This window comes from Canis aureus, chromosome 1, assembly GCF_053574225.1.
Source record: "Canis aureus isolate CA01 chromosome 1, VMU_Caureus_v.1.0, whole genome shotgun sequence".
In the NCBI taxonomy this organism is placed as follows: Eukaryota; Metazoa; Chordata; class Mammalia; order Carnivora; family Canidae; genus Canis; species Canis aureus.
Genome location: NC_135611.1, coordinates 39,529,991 through 39,551,398, shown reverse-complemented (window position 1 = coordinate 39,551,398; position 21,408 = coordinate 39,529,991). Strand labels below are relative to the sequence as shown.

The following is a 21,408-nucleotide window of genomic DNA, read 5'->3' as shown; positions in this document are numbered from 1 at the left end:
AGGGAGGAGTGGCTTATCTGATTCCGTTTTTCATAGGACCACGTGCCACTCTGATCAGTATCACTGCATAGAAATATGGTGCATCTTTGGGCTCAGGTGAGCCTGGTACTGGACAGATGAGTATGCCCAAAGCTCAGTCTTTCTTTACTACCATCACCTAACTCACTCCCACTCCTCCTACATACCAGCACACTGAGCACAAGAGTGTATTTTCACATATACTTACTCAAGTATGCTACAATGTGGATAAGCCCTCTGAAAAATATTGTGCAAAGTGAAAGAAGCCAGTCACAAAAGGCTATGTATTGCATGATCTCATTTATATGACACGTCGGGATAGGTAAATCTATAAAGAAAGGTAGACTAGTGATTACCCCAGAGCTGGGAGTGAATGAGGGACAATGGAGAGTGATTTATTTAGAGGGTGATTAAATTGTTCTAAACTTACACAATAGTTATGGTTACACATCTCTACAAATATAATAAAAAACATTGAATTGTATATTTTAAACAGGTGAAATTTATGGTATGCAAATAATATCTCGACAAAGCTATTAAAAATGAAAAAATGAAAAAATAAACATCCCTTATTACCCATGTGCCCCAATTTCCCAGGTATACATAGTTACTTCACCACCATTTCATATTAAATATGTAAAAGACACTTAATTTTTCCCTGTTTATATTTAAAGACCTATAACTTAAAAGGAACATATGACTAAGGATAGAAACTATACATTCCACTGATTTCTTACTTATCTCACTCAAAAAATTCAAGCTGCTCTTCCTCTACATTATCTTCATGTTCTGTGACAGGTCAGTATTTTCCTCCAACCAAAGAATTCCTAACCACTCCTAACTTCCTCCTCCCCCTTCTTCCTCATCTCTCCTTTATCTCTCCTTTATCTTTCTCTCTTCTTTTCAAGGCAACATCCACTTTCTAAGTTTTAAAATATTATCTTTATAAAAGCTGCTCTTGCCTGTTATTACGATGATATTTGACCTTTCTTGATTCATTAGAAACTCTGGACATTTATTATATATCAGGCTCTGTGATTACTACTGAAGATCCCAAGATAAAGGATCCAATTTCAGTCTTGGAGAGCTTTCAGCCTAAGTGAAGTGATGTGCTAGGTATGTGCACATGCATGCAAACAGTTATATGACAACATAAAACAACGCAACAGGTGCAGGATGTGAGTAGAATTAATTTTAATCAGAAGAAATGGGACAGTCTTCTAATCCAAACAAACCTTTATAATTAAGTTGCCATAATGTCAGTTGATTTCAAAGTTCTTCACGGTACCATGAACCAAACTTCAAACTTAAGGGGCAAACTATAGGATTTGGAACTGGCTCCTGTCCATAAAGCAGTCTCCTAGCTAATTTTATATTCCTGTAGAATCTATAGATATTAGTGGAATTAGACTAAAAAAAACTCAAATTCTAATAAAAGGACCCAAAAGACTGTGAGAATACTAAAAATAAAACCAAAATTTGAAAGAGTGACTATTTCTGAATCATGAAATGAGACTCTTTTATAGACACAAACAAACCCACACCAAAGTAAACCAAACCAAACCAAACCAAACCAAACCAATATTCCTTATTTCGAAGTAAGGAAATACATATGATACCTCTTAAGGCTTGATTCTCTCACATGTCAATGGGATCTTTGTACAACTCATGTTCACTCCAATGATGCTACCCTCTATGGCACAGAAACAAGAAACAAGCTTAGCTCTGTAGCATCGTGCACAGAGGAACTTTGACTAGTTTGTCAGTGCATGATACCATTGCCCACTTTGTTCTGATATGCGTTTTGGCATGCTGGAATAGATCTCTCAAAACACATAAAATCTTGAGTGACTTAGAACCTTTTGATGTGTAAGACACCACGCAGGGTCATCTCAGTCCAATAGGCATAAAAAGGGAAATGGAAAGCAAAGAGCTTCTTCTGCAGGAAGAACACTTGAACACTGCTTTTTTATATGGCTGCTGCCGACACATCTCCCAGACTTCATCTACACATGCCTTGATATCAATTAATCTCCTGGTCCTTTACATTTAGCTAATTTTCTAAGTCACCCACCGCCTGCTTCTAGTTGGATCTCTCTGGCACGAGCAACCTGTTTTCCTGGAAGTTTGACCCTCATGGGGTGCCATTACCATCTTCACCCTCAATCAGACTCTCACTCTTGCTTCTTCTTGCACAGCCTGGAGAAGGAATATCTCTTTTAAATTTTCTATTATGCACTCAGCATATGTTTTTTTAATGAATAAATAAATTTATTCTATCATCCTTTAAAATTTACACAAAGGTGAACAGAACAGCTGTTCCACCATCCATTTGCCAGTCAGTTGTGCGTACGTTATATGACTGTTCTTGGGACCCAAATAGAATGGGGAACAGGCCAAGTTTTAAAACCTGCAGGATCAGAGAAAATGAAATTTGCTGCTATCTTTTAATGTCTTTAAAGTGATAGGGCAATAAGGAAGCTGGCAAATCAGAATCAATCTAAAAAAAATTTTTTTTTTCCTGAGAGTGATTGAGAGGGAGCATAAAAAGATGTCAGGCTGACAGATGGATTACTGCTCTTTCAGATTTGCAACCAGAAAACAAGGCCAGGCTGTGGATCTTGGTGTGAAATTGCAAGTCTTCTATCTATTTCAGGAGATCACACTGGAACTGCTTATTTCATTTTCCAACCATCCACCACTTCTCTTATATACACAGCAGCTGCACACCTGATGAGAGCTGGTCAAGGACAGGGCTAGAGTTATATCCCTGCATATTTTCCTGTTCCCAATCTTTTTTTTTTTTTTGGTGTGTACCAATTTATAAAATTTATAAAAGCTTAAGGGATTGGAAATCTATGTTGCTCTATGGTAGGTAATTCCTAAGATTGGACTGCATCATCGAAAAACAAAATACTGACTACTATAGCACTTTCCAGCATTTCCTTCTAGGGTCATTTTCCTCTGGGTGATCTCATGTTCTCCCCCTTGCCCCCAACCCCTACACAGTGTTGTTCATTCTTGCTGCCTTTATATAGCCTGTTTGCCTCAAGCATCCTTTTATTTTCTGAACATTTTCATGAACCTCCTCCCCCGCCAAAATTTATCTTTTATTTGCTGACACCAATAAAAAGGGATATGCCAAGCCCAAGCTAATGCTGGGTTTAGTATTTGAGAATCTGCTCTATGTATTTCTATTCTAGAGTTATTTTCATTAAAAAATGACTATTAAAACACACTGCCTTTATCAAATGCAACATGGAAAGGTAGAAATCTAGACAGTGAAGCAAGATGGTACTGTCAAATCTCAAATCAGACTGCAGAAGTGATTATAACCCCTGTATATAAAGCCGGGCTTATGCTTTGATCTTCAAAAATAAAAGTCTAAGTTTTACTCTAGTTGCATCACTTATTATTCGAATGTCATAGTTTGATCTTATTTTCCTGGACATTACATTTTCTTATCTTGATATTGGGAGAATTTTAAATATTTTAAATATCTTTTGTATTTATAGTCTGGTTTTTGGATATGAACCATTAGAGAGAGAGTGAGAGAGAGAGCATACACATGCATGTAAGTAGGGGGGAGGGTAGGGGCAGAGGGAGAGGAGAGAGAGAATCTCAAGCAGAGAATGTGGAACCCAATTCAGGGCTTGGTCCCAGCACCCTGAAGTCACAACCTAAGCCAAAATCAAGAGTCGGATGCTCAACTGACTGAGCTACCCACACCCCCCTCTATGTATTTATTTTTTGTTTTTGTTTTTAATAATTTTAATCTTCAGAGCAGTTTTTAGGTCCTAAGAAAAATTAAACAGAAGGTACAGAAGGTATATCCCATATACCCCCTCACCCCACATAGGCACAGCCTCCCCATTATCAGCATCTCTCACCAGTGGCACATTTGCTACAACTGATGAACCTACATTCACACATCATTATCATCCGAAGTTCATAGCTTACAGTAGGATTCACTCTTGGTGTAATTCTATGGGATTGGAGAAAGGTTAAATGGCATGCACCCAATATTAAAGCATCATAAGATAGTTTCACTAGAATCCTGAGTCCTACTGATCCCTTCCTTTGCCCTAACCCCTGGCAAACACTGATCTTTTTACTTTCTCCATAGTTTTGCCTTTTCCAGAATATCATATTGTTGGAATCATGTAGTATATATGATTCATATTGGCATCTTTCACTCAGTAATATGCATTTAAGTTTCCTCCATGTCTTTTCATGTCTTGATAGCTCATTTTAGTGCTGAGTAATATTCTATTGTCTGGATATAACACAGTTTATTTATTCATTCACCTACTGAAGAACACCTAGGTTGCTTCCAAGTTTTGGCAGTTATGAGCAGAACTGCTATAAACATCTGTGCAGGTTTTTGTATAGACATAAGTTTTCAACTCCTTTGGGTAAACACCAAGGAACACAATTACTGGATCATGTGGTAAGAGTATGTTTAGTTTTTTAAAGAAACTGCCAACTGTCTTCCAAAGTGGCTGTGCTATTTTGCATTTCCACCAGCAACAAATTAGAGTTCCATTGTTCTACATCCTCGTCAGCTTTTGGTGTTGTCAGTGTTCTGGATTTAGGCCATTCTAATAGGTGTGTAGTAGTATTTCATTGTTTCAATTTGCATTTCCTGGGTGGCCTACATTGTGGAGCATCTTTTCATATGCTTATTTGCCACCTGTATATCTTCTTTGGTGAAGCTATCTGTTAAGGTCTTATTCAGAGGCCTATTTTAAAACCAAGTTCTTTGTTTACTTACTGATGAATTTTAAGAGTTCTTTTTATATTTTGGATAATAGTCCTCTCTCGGTTTTTTTGTAAATATTTTCTCTCAGTTGGTGGCTTGTCTTTTCATTCATTTGATAATGTCTTTTGTAGAACAGAAATTTGAATTTTTAAAAAAGATTTTTTAAATTTATTTGAATGAGAGAGAAAGAGAGAATGAGCAGGAGGGAGGGGCAAAGGAAGAGAGAGAAGCAGACTCCTTGCAAAGAGTGGGCCTCCATATGGGGCTCAATTCCAGGACTCTAGGGTCATGATCAGAGCTGAAGACAGACAGGGCCACTCAGGTGCCTCAGAAATTTTTAATTTTAATGAAGTCCAGTCTTGCAATTATTCTTTCATGGAGTGTGCCTATGTATCTAAAAAGCCATTGCCAAACCAAGGTCATCATCTATCTTGTCTTGTAGGAGTTTTACAGTTTTGAATGCAAAACTATAAAATACTTATAGTTGCATTTATATTTGTTATCCATTTTGTATAACTTTCGTAAAAGACATAAGATCTGTATCTAGATACTCTTTTGCCTATAGATGTCCAGTTTTCTGGCTGGTATTTAATTTTATTTATAAACACATAATATTTATTACTTTAGCATAATACTTAAGTCTGCATCTACCAAGCAAGCATCACAGAAGGTTGTTTTTCAAAATATTCCTCAGGGGAAAATTGGGGAGTTAGATGCAGGGGAGATATTCCATTAAACAGTGTGCGGAAGCATTGCATTGTAGATTTCTCTCTTTGAGATTTGCAATATTCACAGCATATTAAAAGTTCTGATGAGTCCTACAGTAAGGAAAATATACTAAGGGATTATCTCCAGTGTTTCTCAAACTCCTTTCATTGGGTTCTTCTTCTTCTTCTTTTTTTTTTTTTTACTCCAAATTCTGTTAATTTTTCCAAGAATTAGTATGCTTCCAGACACACTTCAGGCAAGGCTCATTCAGTCTGTTATTCTTTTCCCTCCTTCAACCTCATTTCCTGAAGGAATTGTTTTCTTACTTATTCAGAGGCCATTGTGTACAGTGGACATCAGTATTGCTGGAATATTAAGTACATATAAAAATAGCTACCCAAGATAGATGAACAAAGTGATAATGTTTTGCCTAAAACACAGCTCAATCAATCAATCAGTCAAATTTTTTCCTATACTGAACACCAATGGATTTGATATTGAATACCCGTTAACTAGACTAAAATTTATCAAATGCTTAGAAAATTCCAATCCTTTCTCTTTGACTTAGTCTAGATCTTCCAAAAATCTTGCTAGCTTCCTTTTTGACTTTTAATCTAGATACACATAGTATTTCTGCACTAGTGACCCTAACTATGACCAGAAACTTGAATTACTGTAGCAGGAAGCAAAATATTAAAAAAAAAAAAAAAAAGTGAGAAAGAATGTCATGCAAAAAAAAAAAAAAAAAAAAAAAAAAAAAACCAAGAAAAACAAAAAACACAGCTACAGACAAAGCCCAAATGGCCCCAAATCATGAAAAAAAAAGGAGGGGGGATAAGAAAGCAAAAACAACTGAGAGAAATAAATTTAGCTTCTAGGATTAAGGCAGTGAGTAATTTCCAAAACCAGAAATGTGTTTTTTTTACCTTCATAGGAATTATACATCTTTTATAGGTTAAAAAAAAAAAAGAACTTGACCCAAAAAAGAGAAGAGATTCCAAATTCTGTCATATGTAAATAGCATGCTCTAGAAATAAATAACTCTATGCTGAAACTTAGCAAAATGACTGCGTAAAAGTTCTTGTTTTCCAAGAATTCTGAATAGCCCAAGAGGATTATTTGTTTTAGCACATGCTTGTGTTTTACAGGCAATTTCAAGACTGGATTTCCAATAAATGCCTTCCCTGGATAAAACTTTTTTATTAAAAAATGTACATTAAGGCAAAGGCTTATTTCTAGGCACTTGAAAGCCTCAGGATTCTGCAGACAAAGTTTAAATTGGTATTGTGTTTTTACCAGTTGCTTAACAGGATTCTGCTCCAACAAGCAGGCGCACAAATAAGAAAAATATTTGAAGTGACTCACGCTACATCATAGCTGGAAACAACAAAACACTTAGAAGGTCTTTTGTACAACATATTGCGAGTCGCCAGCTGTTTTTCTGATCCATAGAGCAAATCCTGCACAGAAAGACTGCTGCCCAGAAGGCACAAGCTGACATTGATTTGAATCCACCAGCTCTCCCGGTGGATCAGATGGCATCTCAGCACTGGAATCAGTATCACTATCACATACTCATCTGTCGCCTCATGGGACAAGAGCTGTAAGAAATATGAAGGGACACTGCTCCCGTTAGGCAATAGCTACATTTATGTCTGTTAAAAAAAAGTCAGCATCTATAATGTGCATGTTAAAACGATACCTATCTCTAAAAGAAGAATCCTTCTTTTTCTGTCCCCAGTATTAAGAAACACAGCAGCACAATCCATTACTCCTGCTTCCCAGTCCTGTTTTTCGCCTTGCTTGGGATCATGCTAACCAAATCCTTTTCGAGGCTGTGTGGAAGTGATTTGTCCTCTCAGAAACTCACACCCAGAGACATTTCAAAGTGGCTGTCACTTGTGTCCATTTCCATCCTTGTGAGTGTGCTCACCACAAAGGAGACTCTTCAATCAGGAGTGAGATTCAGCAATGTTTCTGCAGTTTTATATATTCTCTAATATCTAAGATGGCCCTTTATCGAAAGACTGCAACCATTGCGGAGAAAGCAATTTCAACTGTTAACTCATTTCCTAAGCCCAAAGTGAACTGGCTTGCTTTAACAGAAAGCAGTGTCATCCTCCTAAGAGTGGATTAGCCCCCTGCATGTTTACTTCTTTACCTGAACGGCAGGGCACTGACTTCCAGGAAATGTTTGAAGCTCAGTATTTCCAAACAGCCCAACCTAAGCCTAGGCTCACAGGAGAAGCCCAAACCCCAACTCCAAATCACATACTTATATCCACCTACCCATCCACCCATCCACCCTTCCATCCACCCTTCCATCCACCCATCCACCCAGCCAGCCAGCCAGCCAACAAATATTTCCTGAATACCTGTTATGTACCCGAAGACACAGGTGCAGATAAACAGGCAAGGTCTCTGCCATCACAAAACTCAAAGAGGTGGGATGTGTTATCCTAAAAACACTGGGATTTAATGATTATCACTGCTACTATTTTTAAAAGGTTTGCCTATATTCTATTCTTTGCTCAGTTAATTCTTTGCCAGGAAAATGTTCAGAGACAACATATTTGGTTTAAGAACATAAAATATATTTAGAAAAGAAAAGATGACATGTGGCCTCTATAAGATAGCCTGTCAAGGATTCTTAAACAGATAAGAATCTTAACAGAAAAAGTCATAAATGCATTTAATATAGAATACTAAATATAGTGATGGAAGCATAGGTGATGTCAGCATGATGAATTCTTGACCAAATACTTCATTCAGAAAAAAAGTAAAATCAATTCCTGTGGGTCTCAGACTATAAAGAAAGATATCGCTAAATGCAAAGCTTGTTTAGCAAAAAATAAATTCAATAGTCACAGTAGCAAGAGCCTCCTGGGAATAACAGGTCATTAGAAGCTTTTAAGATTCTCATAACAGATGACATTCCCTTAGGTCCTTTTCAATCCCAACTTGGCCCTAATCATTCCTTCTTTGGCTGCTGTTTAAGTCAGTAGGCTGCAGGATAATATATCTTGACATCATAAACTAAAATATCAGATCAGCTCAATTGTTATGCAAGTAATGCTGCTCTGCAAATGACGGCGGGGAGACAGGATGCTACCAAGTGAAGAGGAAAATGCGTGCCACGTCCACTCCCTGCTGCCTGTGGCTTAATCTGAAATAACATCTGTGAAGGAACATGTGACACTTCGATCCAACAATGCATTTGATGGGCAAAAGTATCTGTAATGAAATTTCCAGTACAAGGGAATCAGGACACTGCAGCTTTTGCCTCTGCCTGTCCATACCCTCACCATCCCACCTCCACCCAGCTCTCCCAGGAAAGGGTGCTGGCTGAAATCAGTGCCACCTGGAAAGCAGCATTTTACAGCATCCCTCCCAGATTAGGACTCCAACCCCAGGGATGGATTCTCCCATAAGGGCAAAAGCATTTAAACCCTCAAGAAGGTTACCAGCAAAATGCTCTGCTCTGTGCAACCCCAAATCAAAAAAAGATTTTATTCAAAAAAATTACATTTTGTAATTAGTATCTATGAGTATCGATACTCTTGAGGTAGAGTCTTTTTTCTCCTACTTCATAAATTACCTTGGGGCGTCAAAAACTGTATTTAAAGCGATTTTGAAAATAATCACAGGAGTTGTCAGGCAACTGATTCATGCTGAGAGATAAAATGTAGATAAAAGGATGTCGGAGAAACAGATTCTGGGAAATATCTCCTGGATGTACATACCCAGAGCATGCCTCTGTTTGCTTTTAAGGATCTTTTAAGGATAAAAAACAGTGGAAAAAAACATATATGCATATGAATGCAAAAGTACCAGGAGAATTCCTTGCAAGTTTCTCATATTTCCTCCATTCCTCAGCATGCACTGCCAAGATGCCTCTGGGCTTGATAATGTGTCTATTATCAGCAACCACTCCCTGTATATTAATAAGAAGATTCAGGCTGCCTAGCTGCTGAATGAGGCTTAAATTAGTTACTGCCTTAACTTAGTTATAAGCCTCCATTTTCATACTCATCAGAGCATAAGGTTTCAGAAGCACTTGCAGCAGCATTCGTACTCAAGAAAGATGATCATCATTTTTGAAGGGAAAAGGATAGAAAATGGGGTCTGATGACAGTGTTTTGCTATGGCCATTATAGGAGGTACAACTGAGGTAGAGATAAGAAAGTTGTCTAATTCTGTGGACACCAGGTGTTGCAATGGTCCACCATGTCCCCAGGCATAAGCCAGTTTAATAAAAGGGCACTTGAGTGAGCGCCTTTAGAGGCTATACTCCCAGGTCTTGTCTTAGGAAATAAATGAGATAAATAAATGAGTGAATGGTGGATGTCACTGTGGCACACACTACTCTTAATTATAACTAGCAGAAGGCGGAGCATAGAGCGGGAGGTTTTAGGGGCTAGTACATCCCTTCTGCCCACATTCCATTCACCAGGACTCAGCACATGGGATCACGATCTCTGCACCCAGGAGGAAGGAAAAATAGGTTCAGTGAACAGCCAGTCAGCCTCTGCCACAAGGAGTAAAGGCTCAAACATACAGCCACTCTAAATGTCTGCTTGGTCTATGGCTACAGCTTTCCCTAGGTTCTGCTGCCTCTTGCATTTCTTACACTTCCAGCATACAGTCTACATCTCTGAAGAATCTTGGTCCCTGGAAGAGCAGCAAACCTATCCAGCAGAATCCTAGCCACTCAGCCTTGGGCCAGATTTCTTCCTAGTCTATTCCATTCTTGTCTCTAGTTCTGCTAATGCATGCTTGGCTCCATCTTCCTGGTTCTAAGTCCTCGTTCTAAGTTTGGTTCCAGTAGCAGGGTCCTTCTACTGATCATTTGCCTAAATCTAGACATCAGTTCCTGCCCTGGACCCAGTTCCTCTGGGGTCTGATCAGTGAAGGACCCATTAGGAAACAGAAAGCACACTAGAACAGAGTAATGTGATGGGCTAGACACAGGAATCATTTGCAAAGGTATAGGGAAGGTATACAGAAAGTGTAAGAAATCATGAAGCACCTGGGGCTAGGTCAGAGGGGCTAAAAAGGAGTGGTAATAGGAATTGATGGGAAAGGCCATCCAATGGGAGACTGAGAGCTATAGCCAGCTCCAGACAAACTCACAGGGAAGGATCTAGGGGAAACAACACTCGCACTCCACCCTCCTTCCACTCTCTGATGTCCTGCTGGTGATCCCCTTTGGCAAAAGGCAATAGCAAGCCGGGGAGCAAGGGTTTCCTTTGATTATGTGCATGCAGGTTGACTTCCAGGAACACAGAGCACAGTGGGATTTAGAGGAGCAAATGGAAGCCACAGGGCACAGCAACCCTATGTCTACCTATGTAGGTCCTCCTTTGGCAGACCAGTCCCCATGGCTGAATTCTCTCTGCTAGTTACATTTTGGGACAGAGTACTGCTAACTAGCCAGGACTTCAGACAGGTGCCTCTAAACATCCCTTTTCAAGGGGCACCTGGTTGAGCGTCTGCCTTTGGCTCAGGTCATGATCCTGGGGTCCTGGGATCAAGTCCTGCATCAGGTTCCCTGCAGGGGAAGCCTCCTTCTCCCTCTGCCTATGTCTCTGACTCTCTCTCTGTGTCTCTCATGAATAAGTAAATAAAATCTTAAAAAAAAAGACATCCCTCTTCAAGATCACTTGCATATTTACCTAGGACTCCTCCTATGCCCCGATTAGAAGAACACTTTCTGTGAGGCAAGTCCATTTAGTTTCTAAGGAAGCATGCTGTCATGCAAAGATCATAGGCTCTGGAGTCAGATAGATCTGAATTCAAAATTCCCACTTGTCATTTTTAGCTGCAAAACTTCGACTAAGTTAGACTCTCTGAATTTCTTCTGTAAAGTAGGGTTAATAAACCAATATTCCCAATTGGATGGTGTCACCCCAAGAGTCAGATGAGAGTCTGAACAAAAGCAACTTATAAATTTTAATATATCATACAAAACTAGATGGTATCATGTAACTATTGAGGATGTGGCAGGAGCCATTACAATCAAATCACACAGATGCAACATATTTTTTCTTAAGAGCACATAGTAATTTAATTTCTTTACTTGATTTTATAGAGGAAATTTACTGTTTTCATTATTATATTAGCATCCCTATTTACATAATCCCTGGCTGGCTGCACAGTATATTTTCCAGGTTTCTTTAGTCTATCCTTCATAAATTTCCTATCTAAACAGCTGTGCCCCTCTGTTTTTCCAAATAGCATCATCAGAGTGTTATGAAAATGGGTCTTCCAAGGAATTATCCTGAACCATCAAATAGCAACACAAGTCAAAATGATTAACTGGGACCCCAAGCTTGAGCCATTATATGACTTTTCCTAAGTCCACAGATGTGTGATAGCCCCAGGGTCAGGAGCTACCCATAGAGAGCTCAGTGTTCTAATATATCATACTGTGCATCTCCAGCAAAGAGAGCTTTCTTTTCTTAATCTTCCTGAGACCCAACTCACGTATCTACCACTAATAGAAGGGGAGTAGTATGATGGCATCCCCGTCTCAAGTTAGAAGGACACTTATGTAAAAACTGAGTTGGGAGCCTTGAATGTCAACAGGAGAGAGACCAGAAATTCCCACTGCAGTGTGCTTTTCTTTGCATTTCAGTATGTATTCGGAGATGCCAAGAGCAATTAGCATTAGCCAATTTAAACTGTTTCTGAAATGGAAGAACATTATTATGGACAGATATTTTTTAGAAAGCCAAGTACCTTCAAACTATCATCTTGCTGTGTTGCAAAGCATTTTAACGCAGCATCTCTGCATCCCAGAACAAAGCAGGAGATACTCTGGACAATTATACTGCCCTTCATCTGCCAATCCAGGACTAGAATAACCTTAAGTTCTCACCCAATTTTGCTTTACTGAGATGGCTTATTTTTTTAGTAGTTCTTTTTAGAATGTATGAGTATACCCGGGACTCATACACCTGTTCCACAGTCTGTCAATTGTCTTAGTTTATCTTTTGTTCTTTTCAGTTTTACAGCATTATCGCCTGATCTATAAGTAAAATTCTCTTTCCTTAGGCTCTTGGGCGCTCAAACACTCCATCTTCCTTACACCTGACCACTCACTCCTCCTTGGGCAGTAACACAATGGCTTGCTTCCCCTTCTCCCTTTGAGTGCTCCTGTCATCCTCTTCCCTGCTCCATCTTTTCTAATTGATTGTCCTTGGGATGCCATTATCTTCCTCCCTCTCCTTCTACTTTGTGGGATGAATCTCCAGAGCCTCAGCTCTTGTTCCTTTGCTTTTTCCTCCTGTGTTTTCTACTATGGAAACGTCAAGCACCACCACCACTGCCTGGATGCTGCATCTCTTGTTCATCCATCTCCTCTGCTCACTGATCAGCTGCACTCTAGGGGCATTGCAGCCCCCATGGAAGGTCCTACTTTGCGATGTTCTCTGAAATGGAGAGGTGAGGGTGATCCACTGGGGTGCCTCTATTGATATTATCTAGAATAAGAAAGAACTTAAAACTTCTATGTAATGTACCATTTGAGAGTACTCCATGTCTATAATGATTTATAAGTATATATAACTCAGCTATTGAATGAGGTGGACCTGATATAGATGAAATTAAACAAGGACTGGACATTTTGGGATGCCTAGGTGGCTCAGCAGTTGAGCCTTTGGCTCAGGGTGTGATCCTGGAGTTCCAGAATTGAGTCCCACATTGGGCTCCCTGCATGGAGTCTGCTTCTCACTCTGCCTATGTCTCTGCCTCTGTCTGTGTCTCTCATGAATGAATAAATAAAATCTTTAAAAAATAAAAAAAAAAAGAACTGGACATTTTTTCACACCACCGCCTTCCAGCAAGGTCTTTGAGTTATTCTTTCCATGCAGGTGAAATCTTAGCCAGGTGTGGTGATTAATTTTATGTGTCAACTTGACTGGGCAAAGGGATGCCCAGATGGCTGGTAAAACATTATTAAGCTGTTCCCGGAAGGGACTAGCATTGTATCTTACTGGCTCTGTTCCTCTGGAGAGCCCTAACTAATACACCAGTTCCCATATCTTCTTAGGGCACCTTTCTGACATTGGTCAAAGGTCTCATCTAGCCATCTAGTATTTTCCTTCCTACCTCAGGCTGACCACGGCTTAGCAGAATGCAGCAAGGAAGAGGTACAGTGAAGGTGTTCAGTTTCCCCTCTGCTCTTCTACTCTTCAAGTTCTTCTGGCTTGAATGGGGGAGAGAGGAGTGAAAGGGGCCAAGAGTATCCTCCCCCACATAGTAGCAGAGTGACCCTGATGAAAGGTAAGTTCAGTCACATCAACCTCTCTGCTGTTCAAGATCTTCAGTGGTTTCCCATCATACTTAACATGAACTTCACCATCCTTGCAGTGGCCTACCAGGCCCTGATGATCTGGTCCCAATTGCATCTAACCTCCTCTTCCACCAGCCTCCCTCCCCTCTGGCTCACTCTCCTCCAGCCCTATTGGCCTTCCAGCTCTTTATCAAATATATCAGGGACCCTCCTGCTTCCATAACTTTGAAATGGTTAGGCCCTTTGACTGGAATACCCTTCCCACAGATATTCAGGCAATTAGCTCCTTTACTAACTCAAGTCTTTGTCAGATGTCACCTCCTTAGAGGGGACTTTCTAGGACCCTGCTTTCTCCAGAGCCCTTTTTACTTTCTAAATGCCATATTGCATACTTATTAATTTTGCTTCTTATCTTTCAATCCTATGTATTGGAGGGGATGATGCAGTTTAAAGCATAAATTCACAACATCTTATCGATGGGAAGTGAAATAAGATGTTATATTTGAACAAGATTTGCAATGAATAAGCAAAATTGGGCTATTTAGAAACATGGCACTAGCAAGCTGAACCACTAAATAATTTGCCACTAAATAATTTTATGGCCACATTCTACATGTTTAAATATCTTTTCCTTTTATTCACTACACACATTTTCCTCTCCGGGGTGCCACACTTTAAGCATATTAGAAGTAATCCTCTACACTAGCCCTTTCTTCAGACCAGTCTTCTCTCCTAAAATGTCTTTCCTCTTTCTCTCTGCCTATCCAAATACTATTTCATTGTTTTGTAGGCCTTCTCAAGATTCCTCTTCTCTATGAACCAAGAAAAATGAACAAATAGTCATGAAGCAAGTACATACTATGTGCCAACAAAAATAATGACAAATGGCTTTAATTCTCTTTACAATTCTTTGAGGTAAGTATTACCGCCCCATTAAGCGTTCGTTATGCTCAAGTAACTTGCCCAAGGTCTTAGGTGAAATGGAGAGGTGTTTCAGGTGTTGCCCAAGGTTGTAAGTGTTGGGATCTAAATGCAATCAGAAAACCCCAAATGTCATACATATTTTATGTGGCCATGATGCTTCCAGAACTATTCCAATGCATATTTTACATTTCTTCTTTCTCTGAACCATATTCATATCAGATCCTCTTGAACTTGTCCCCCTCACATGTATGCGTGCTGTCTGGCAGAGCACATGACTGAACCCCCTCATGTTATCATGGAAGCTCCTCTTCAACACTGATGGGCTGGGTAGAGCCCATGAAGGAAGCTGAGGAACAGTGGTTGTTAAGCTGTAGGAGAACTTGAAGTATAACCTTGACAAAATAGGGAGGTTTACAATGGAGGAAATAATCCATAAATCCAGACAATGCAGAAAAGATGTATTAGAAAAGGAATCAGAATTGTCCACTGAATTTTATTGATTAGGAGAAATATCACTTGTGATTTTAGTAAAAGAAAGTTTAGCAGGCTGTTAGAGATAGAAACTAGATCCCTGTGGATTCAAGGAGAGAAAATGGAAGTAGCAAGTACAGAAGAATCCTCTTTCTAGAAATTTAACTTCGAGAAGTAGAGAGGAATTGCATAGTATCCAAAGGGAGACAATTTTAAGGAGACAATTTCAAGGACAATTTTATGAAGTAAAAGGAAAGAAGCAGGGAAGGAAAGAAAAAAGAGAAATGAACAGCATGTAGTGATGTTTATGATAATAGGGTTTTTTGCTTATGTCTCTAAAATTCCATGAGATGTTTGCCCCGAGGCTATTATGATTTAGAGTGGTATTGAACATGTGACCTTTCAGTACTTTATGTGCTCCCAAATCTCTCTGCCCTAACCTCTCCAATTAAAAAGGCCTGAATTATTTAAATTTTTCTAAAAACATTATATGCAATAGGATTTTCTTTTGTATGTCTTGTTTTTTGCTTTTGCTCTTCATAAACTTTGAAAAAGGAACTCCAACATGGTGAGGCAGTTGACTTTGGTACCTGGTGCCTCCTGACAACTCAGGAGAAAGGTCACCAATTCTCAGGCCATTGTGGAAAGCAAGCCTTCTGAGTAGTGCCAAAGAGTGTGTGGATTGTCATCTTTCCTGAGAATGCCAAACACTGTTGAAGGAACATGAAGAGGTGAGTTTTAGAAGCTGATCATCCACGATGTAGGATAATTTATCAGTTGCCTGATTTTTAAAGTTGCAGAGGTAAGAAACCAGGAGTATACACTGTAAGCCTGTGATCTATCACTTGGTCTCCACACAGCGTGTTTATGGGCCCTTGAGGGATAGAAGCCAAGTTCTGATATCATTACCTCTTCAACATGGCAAAGGTTAAAGTGCTACACCTAATGTAACTTCAGAGTTTTATATTGCAGAGATGTTGGGGGTATGTTACTTAACGATCACTCTTTGATTTAAAGATACAAGCAGTTTGCTTAGGGCCCTGCCTTGGTCTCCAGCAGTAAGAGCTGCAGCAGTAAAGCACAGGCAGTGACAGATGGTTATTAGCACAAGGAAACCTCCTAAAGGGCTACAGCGAGCTCACAAGGTCCACAAATTGAACTGGAATCAGTGAATTCCCAAAGTTTAGAGGTTTCCAACACCAGAGGGCAAGGGGATTAATGGGAGACAATCAGGGAACAAAGGTCAAGAAGCTGCAGGCAGCACAGGCCCAATTTATTAAACAACCTCTAATTAGGATTGGTCTGGTGCAAATGTACAGGCAGAGCGCAATCAATAGTTCAAACTGGAATTCTGTAACAAAGAGAGAGGGAGAGAGAGAAAGAGGGAGGGGGGCGAGAGAGAGAGAGAGAGATAGAGATAGAGAGAGAGAGGGAGAGGAAAAACAGGCTCCACACCAGAAATCTTCAAACTCTTGGGGAAAAAAATGTGGAAGAGGGCATCTTTTGTGGTTAGTTTAATGCTGTTGTTTTTATGAAATCCTATTTTTTTTTCTCAGTCTTCTAGCTTCTTGGGCATTTTCTCTGTAAGTAATATTGACAGCTTTTAATTTTTAAAAATTAACTCTAATTAAAGCTTCTAAAAAAAGATCATGATAGGGACCCGACATTTCCCCTACTGGTTGTTATGCTAAAGCAAAAGAGAACAGCATGACAAAGAATAGATCATATTCTTATTCTAAAGCACTCCTAAATGCAGTCTGTTCAGCATGTATATATTCATAGTATTTACACACACACACATACACACACACATATACACACACTTTCCTCTCTAATGGTAACTTAAGGAGAGTAAGTCCCAAGTAGAAAACCATAGGAGAAATTAGAAATGGATATAAATCATTCTTGAAATAAAATGCTAACACAGGAATCAAATGAGTAACCAGGAAAGCAAACCTTTACTCATTAATCTACTGTCTCACCACAGGAAGGCAGGTAGCATCTTTTAAACCCAGGGCAGATGCCAGGTGATTAATTAGAAAAGGCCTCTGAGAAATCTACAGAATAATGTCTCATGGAAATACTTGATATCTGCAAAGAAATAAAGGTGAGGGTGCCTCATGCCTTGGGCAACAGAGCTGGGCAGCTGGTGGACAGCAGCCAACAATGTGACTCAGTCATGCATCCCAGGATGCATTCAGTACACACACACACAATGCAGCACAAAGTTGTATTTTCAAACTTTAAACAGGTATAGGACCTTTATACCCACAGAACAAGAAACAACCATAAAAAAAAAACATATAAAATTGCTGTTGAATAAGTAAGGCCAAATGGTAAACAAAATAATAAATACGGTGTCAGTTCTTTTCGATAAAAATATCATATGGAAAGTCTAACCCACATGGGCTCAGTACTCTAAGAGGGAAGGTGCCTTTTGTTAAATATAATTTTTACAAGGTCAAGTTGTAAGAGGAAATCCCACAACTTAAAATGCTTTCTTACTGTCATGAATTCCACTTATCAAAGTTTGTCACTAACCCAACCATCAGCCAGATGGCCTGGAAATAAAGGTGTCTATTCAAGGGTTTTAAACAATCTGAGATGCAGAGATTTAGAGCTTTCCAGTCCTGTGTCCAAGGCATTAGTGATAGATGAACACACTGCTTGGACTTCTATGCATTTGGAAGTTGCACCTGTCTCCAGCCTCACTGCTGTGTGTCCTCCCGAGCCACCAGAAGAGAGGTCCTGAAAGGTCCAGAGCCCAATGATACCTAGGAACACAACACAAGTTCCAATAGATTTAACAAATCTCCTCACCGGAGGAAGTTACCAGGGTATTTCAGAGCATGTTAAAGAAACTGGCTGATCAGTATTGAAAAGGGAATAATCTGGAGAATTGTATAAAGGTGTAAAAATGTCATGGCACTTCTGTTCTTTGCGATATTTTTCTTTAAAATAAGTCCAGAGGAACAATAAGTGGACTTATTGCACTTCAATAAGACTTCAAGCACTATGCATAGCAGACTTCAAGTAAAGGCTTTTTTGAACTAAAAAAATGAACCTCTTTTTTGAAAAAAAACAAAGTTTAGGTCATTGAAGTCTCTGGGAAACTCATTCTCACACAAAGAGATACCCAGACTGAGGTGGAGCAGTATTGAATTTCAGCTGTACAGCTAAACTACTAAAATACCATATTAGCAGGCTGTAAAAAAAAATCCATATGAGGAATTTGAAGAGTTGGTGACAAGTAGGCATCATTTTGATCTTCCCTGACTTAGCGAGCTTTCCTTACAAATAGTCCCTCCTTTGGGTCTCAGGTTTAAACAATGGCCATTGCAGAATCCCTTAGGGTGGGAGGTGACCTAGGGACAGTAGTGACCAGCCTTTCCACTAAGGAAAGTTTGCCTTAGAGTTTGTCCAAGACTGTGTTTTAGCTCACACTGCACACAGACTAGTCCCTACTGGCAATGAAATAGGATGGCTCCAAGGCTAAGAAGAACCATGGGAAAACCACTGCTCTTGGAAAATTGGTAAGTGGGGGCATAATCATTCTCTTATTTTACCCCCCTTTGTGGGGCTGATGAAGAAATACGATCTGAAAATCACTTTTTCTCTTCAGCTTAACTGAATTGTATATTTTACTGCCCAGTGGCTTATGCAATAAATGTTACTGAAAGGACTAATTTAAGATCTGAATTTACTTTAATTAGTCTTTGTAATACTGCAGCAGATGTGAGTCTGCTTAGATGCAACCTATACTGGCTGAGAATCTCAATGAAGTCTCAAATGTTTTACATTGCTGGAGAAGACAGTTTTAAACAATATGAACAGGAAGAGGAAGTCAAAGGAGGGGGAAAAAGGAAGCAGTCTCGTATGGTCTTTGGGCATGTTCCCTGCACACACATGCCCGGTTATGGTGGGATTGTGGCTTGGTATTAATAACTGACAGCTGTTGTTAACTCCTACGGAAGAGTAGATAACCTTAGGTGGAATCCATACCCAGATCCTGGGCTGCAGAGTAATGAGTCCCCCTGGAATGAAAGCTCCGGCCTTCTTTGTTGTAACTATTGATCTACTGTAGAGGCCTGATGTGATTTAGATGAGGGAGGAAGAGATAATGGCATTGATTATTCTATTTGGGAAGCAGACTAAGACAGAACTTAGGTACAATACATGAACAGAAAAAAAAAAACACTCAATCATTCCTTGTCCTTTCTTTGCAGTCCAAGGCAACATAAGTTGTCATAGTGACAGAGGAATACATCTTGATAAACAAGTAGCTTTGAATTTCAGGGACACTTTGGTGTAAAAAACCCTAACATTGCTTTTGCTGCCCCAGCTTTCTGAGGACCATGGATCATAGTCTTTGGCAAGCACTGGATGGACCTACTGCTAAGAGTCAGATTCTTTTCAGGGAGAAGAACAGTCTCCCCCAGTGTACCCTTACTCCATTAGGTAAAAATGTCTTTGATTCAAAACTGGACTGTGTAATGTAATGAATGCAATCTGGCCCACTTAGACCATTCAGTTTCTCAAATGGAGATGGAGAAGTTGAGGGGTGAGGGATTTTAGCCCCAGGGGACATTTGGTAACATTTGGAGATAGTCTGGATTGTCATGACTGAGGGTGGTGGTACTACTTTTATCTGGTGGGTAGGTACCAGGGATGGTGCCAAACACCCTACAATGCACACAAGAGCCTGATGCAACAAAGGATTATCCAGCACAAGATGTCAATAATGCCAGCATCAAGAAACCTTCGTCTAGTTTATTTCATAACAGGATTACCTAGAATTTGTTTAGAATTATTCACCAAAAAGCTGCTCAAATGCCTAATAGATTGCCTTGGGATAAGAATCCAAGAGAAAAACAAAAATGAAAAACACAGTTGTTGTTTTTTTCCCCCCTAGGTCTTATCAGACTCTAATGGCTTCATCTACCTGAAAACTGTTTAAACTACAGCAAATCACTGCTAAACACTATCCCCCACACCCTGCCGTTAGCTCCAGCCACTGCATTCTGGGGGGAAAATGAAGAGGTGGAGTAATGGCCTTGACTTTCATTGGGTTAATATTCTAGAGCTGAGTAATGCTAAATAATAGAATGGGGTAGATTTAGAATGTCTTTCCTGTGACAAGCAGAGAACAGAAGGGGCAGGAGAGGAATTGTGTCATGATGTTCTGGAATTCAGAGTCAGAAATACCCAAGATCTTATCTGTTCTAATAAGCCACCATGCGGTATGGCAGCTATGAACTTGGACTCTTCAGGTGGACAGACCTGGCTGTAGCACATAAAGCGGTGATTCTGAAGCAAGTGCTTAAGCTCCCTTGAATGCTCATTTTCTCACCTCTGAAGTGGGGTTACTGGTATCTTCCTCATACAGCTATGAAGACTTTATGGTACACTGCAGTTATTTTTGGCTTTCATGACCTATTTTGCAGATGAGAAAACCACAGGTAAGCAGCATGGATTAAAGGTAAATAGCACATCTAGAGGTACCTGGTGGCTCCATCAGTTAAGAGTCTGACTCTTAATTCCAGCTCAGATCATGATCTATGGGTTGTGGGATCAAGCTCCATGTCAGGCTCCTTGCTCAATGGGAGTCTGCTGGAGATTCTCTCTCTCCCTCTCCCTCTGTCCCTCCTCCCCTCTCACCTCAAACAAGCTCTTTCTCTCTCAAATAATTTTTTTTTTTTAAAAAAGGTAAACAGCAAGTCTGAAAAAGCCAGAGCTACACCTGAAATCTGGCCCAAGGTCAGGGTTCTGCCCACATGTCTCTTTCCTTTGATTCCTATTAACATTCCTACTGCTTTAACACACAATGCACACCAGCATCCATCATGCATCAGGTACTATTCTGGGCACTAGGGACACATACAAAATAAGACAAAAGCACCAGAATCATGGTGTGGGCAAAGTGTGAAAGGAACATGGACTGGAGTTACATATTTGGCCTCATGGGGTTGGACTGATGTAAAGCTGCGATGGTCTTTGAACTGGACTCTGAATAGTGAAGAAAGCAGGGATGGAGTAGAGCAGGGAAGCCCCAGAGTCTCTAGAAACAGCAAAAGGTAGTGTTTGGGATGCTGGTAGGTGAGCTAAGAATTGCAGAATTCAATACAATATTATGAACGGAAATGCCTAGGCTGTTATGAAACTTCAGTTTACAAAGCATTCCCATATGCTCTACCACCATTACTACCACGTCATGATGAAATGAACATTT

At 39.8% G+C, this 21,408-nt stretch overlaps 1 protein-coding gene across 4 annotated transcripts in view; it reads right to left on the bottom strand.

The window, feature by feature from the left end:
- The window catches only part of LOC144313251 (uncharacterized), a 270,639-nt gene that overhangs the window by 22,600 nt on the left and 226,631 nt on the right, over positions 1–21,408 (bottom strand). The window contains exons 2-4 of one of the 4 annotated variants that reach the window (XR_013378975.1): positions 20,530–20,612; positions 17,876–17,953; positions 14,585–15,889 (exon numbers count right to left, since the gene is read on the bottom strand). The exons of 1 other annotated variant lie outside the window; for it this stretch is intronic. The gene's annotated coding sequence lies outside the window, so the exon portion shown is untranslated. Of the gene's footprint in view, positions 1–14,584; positions 15,890–17,875; positions 17,954–20,529; positions 20,613–21,408 lie in introns of those variants that run through there. 2 more of the 4 variants (XR_013378972.1, XR_013378971.1) reach the window with 2 other exon arrangements.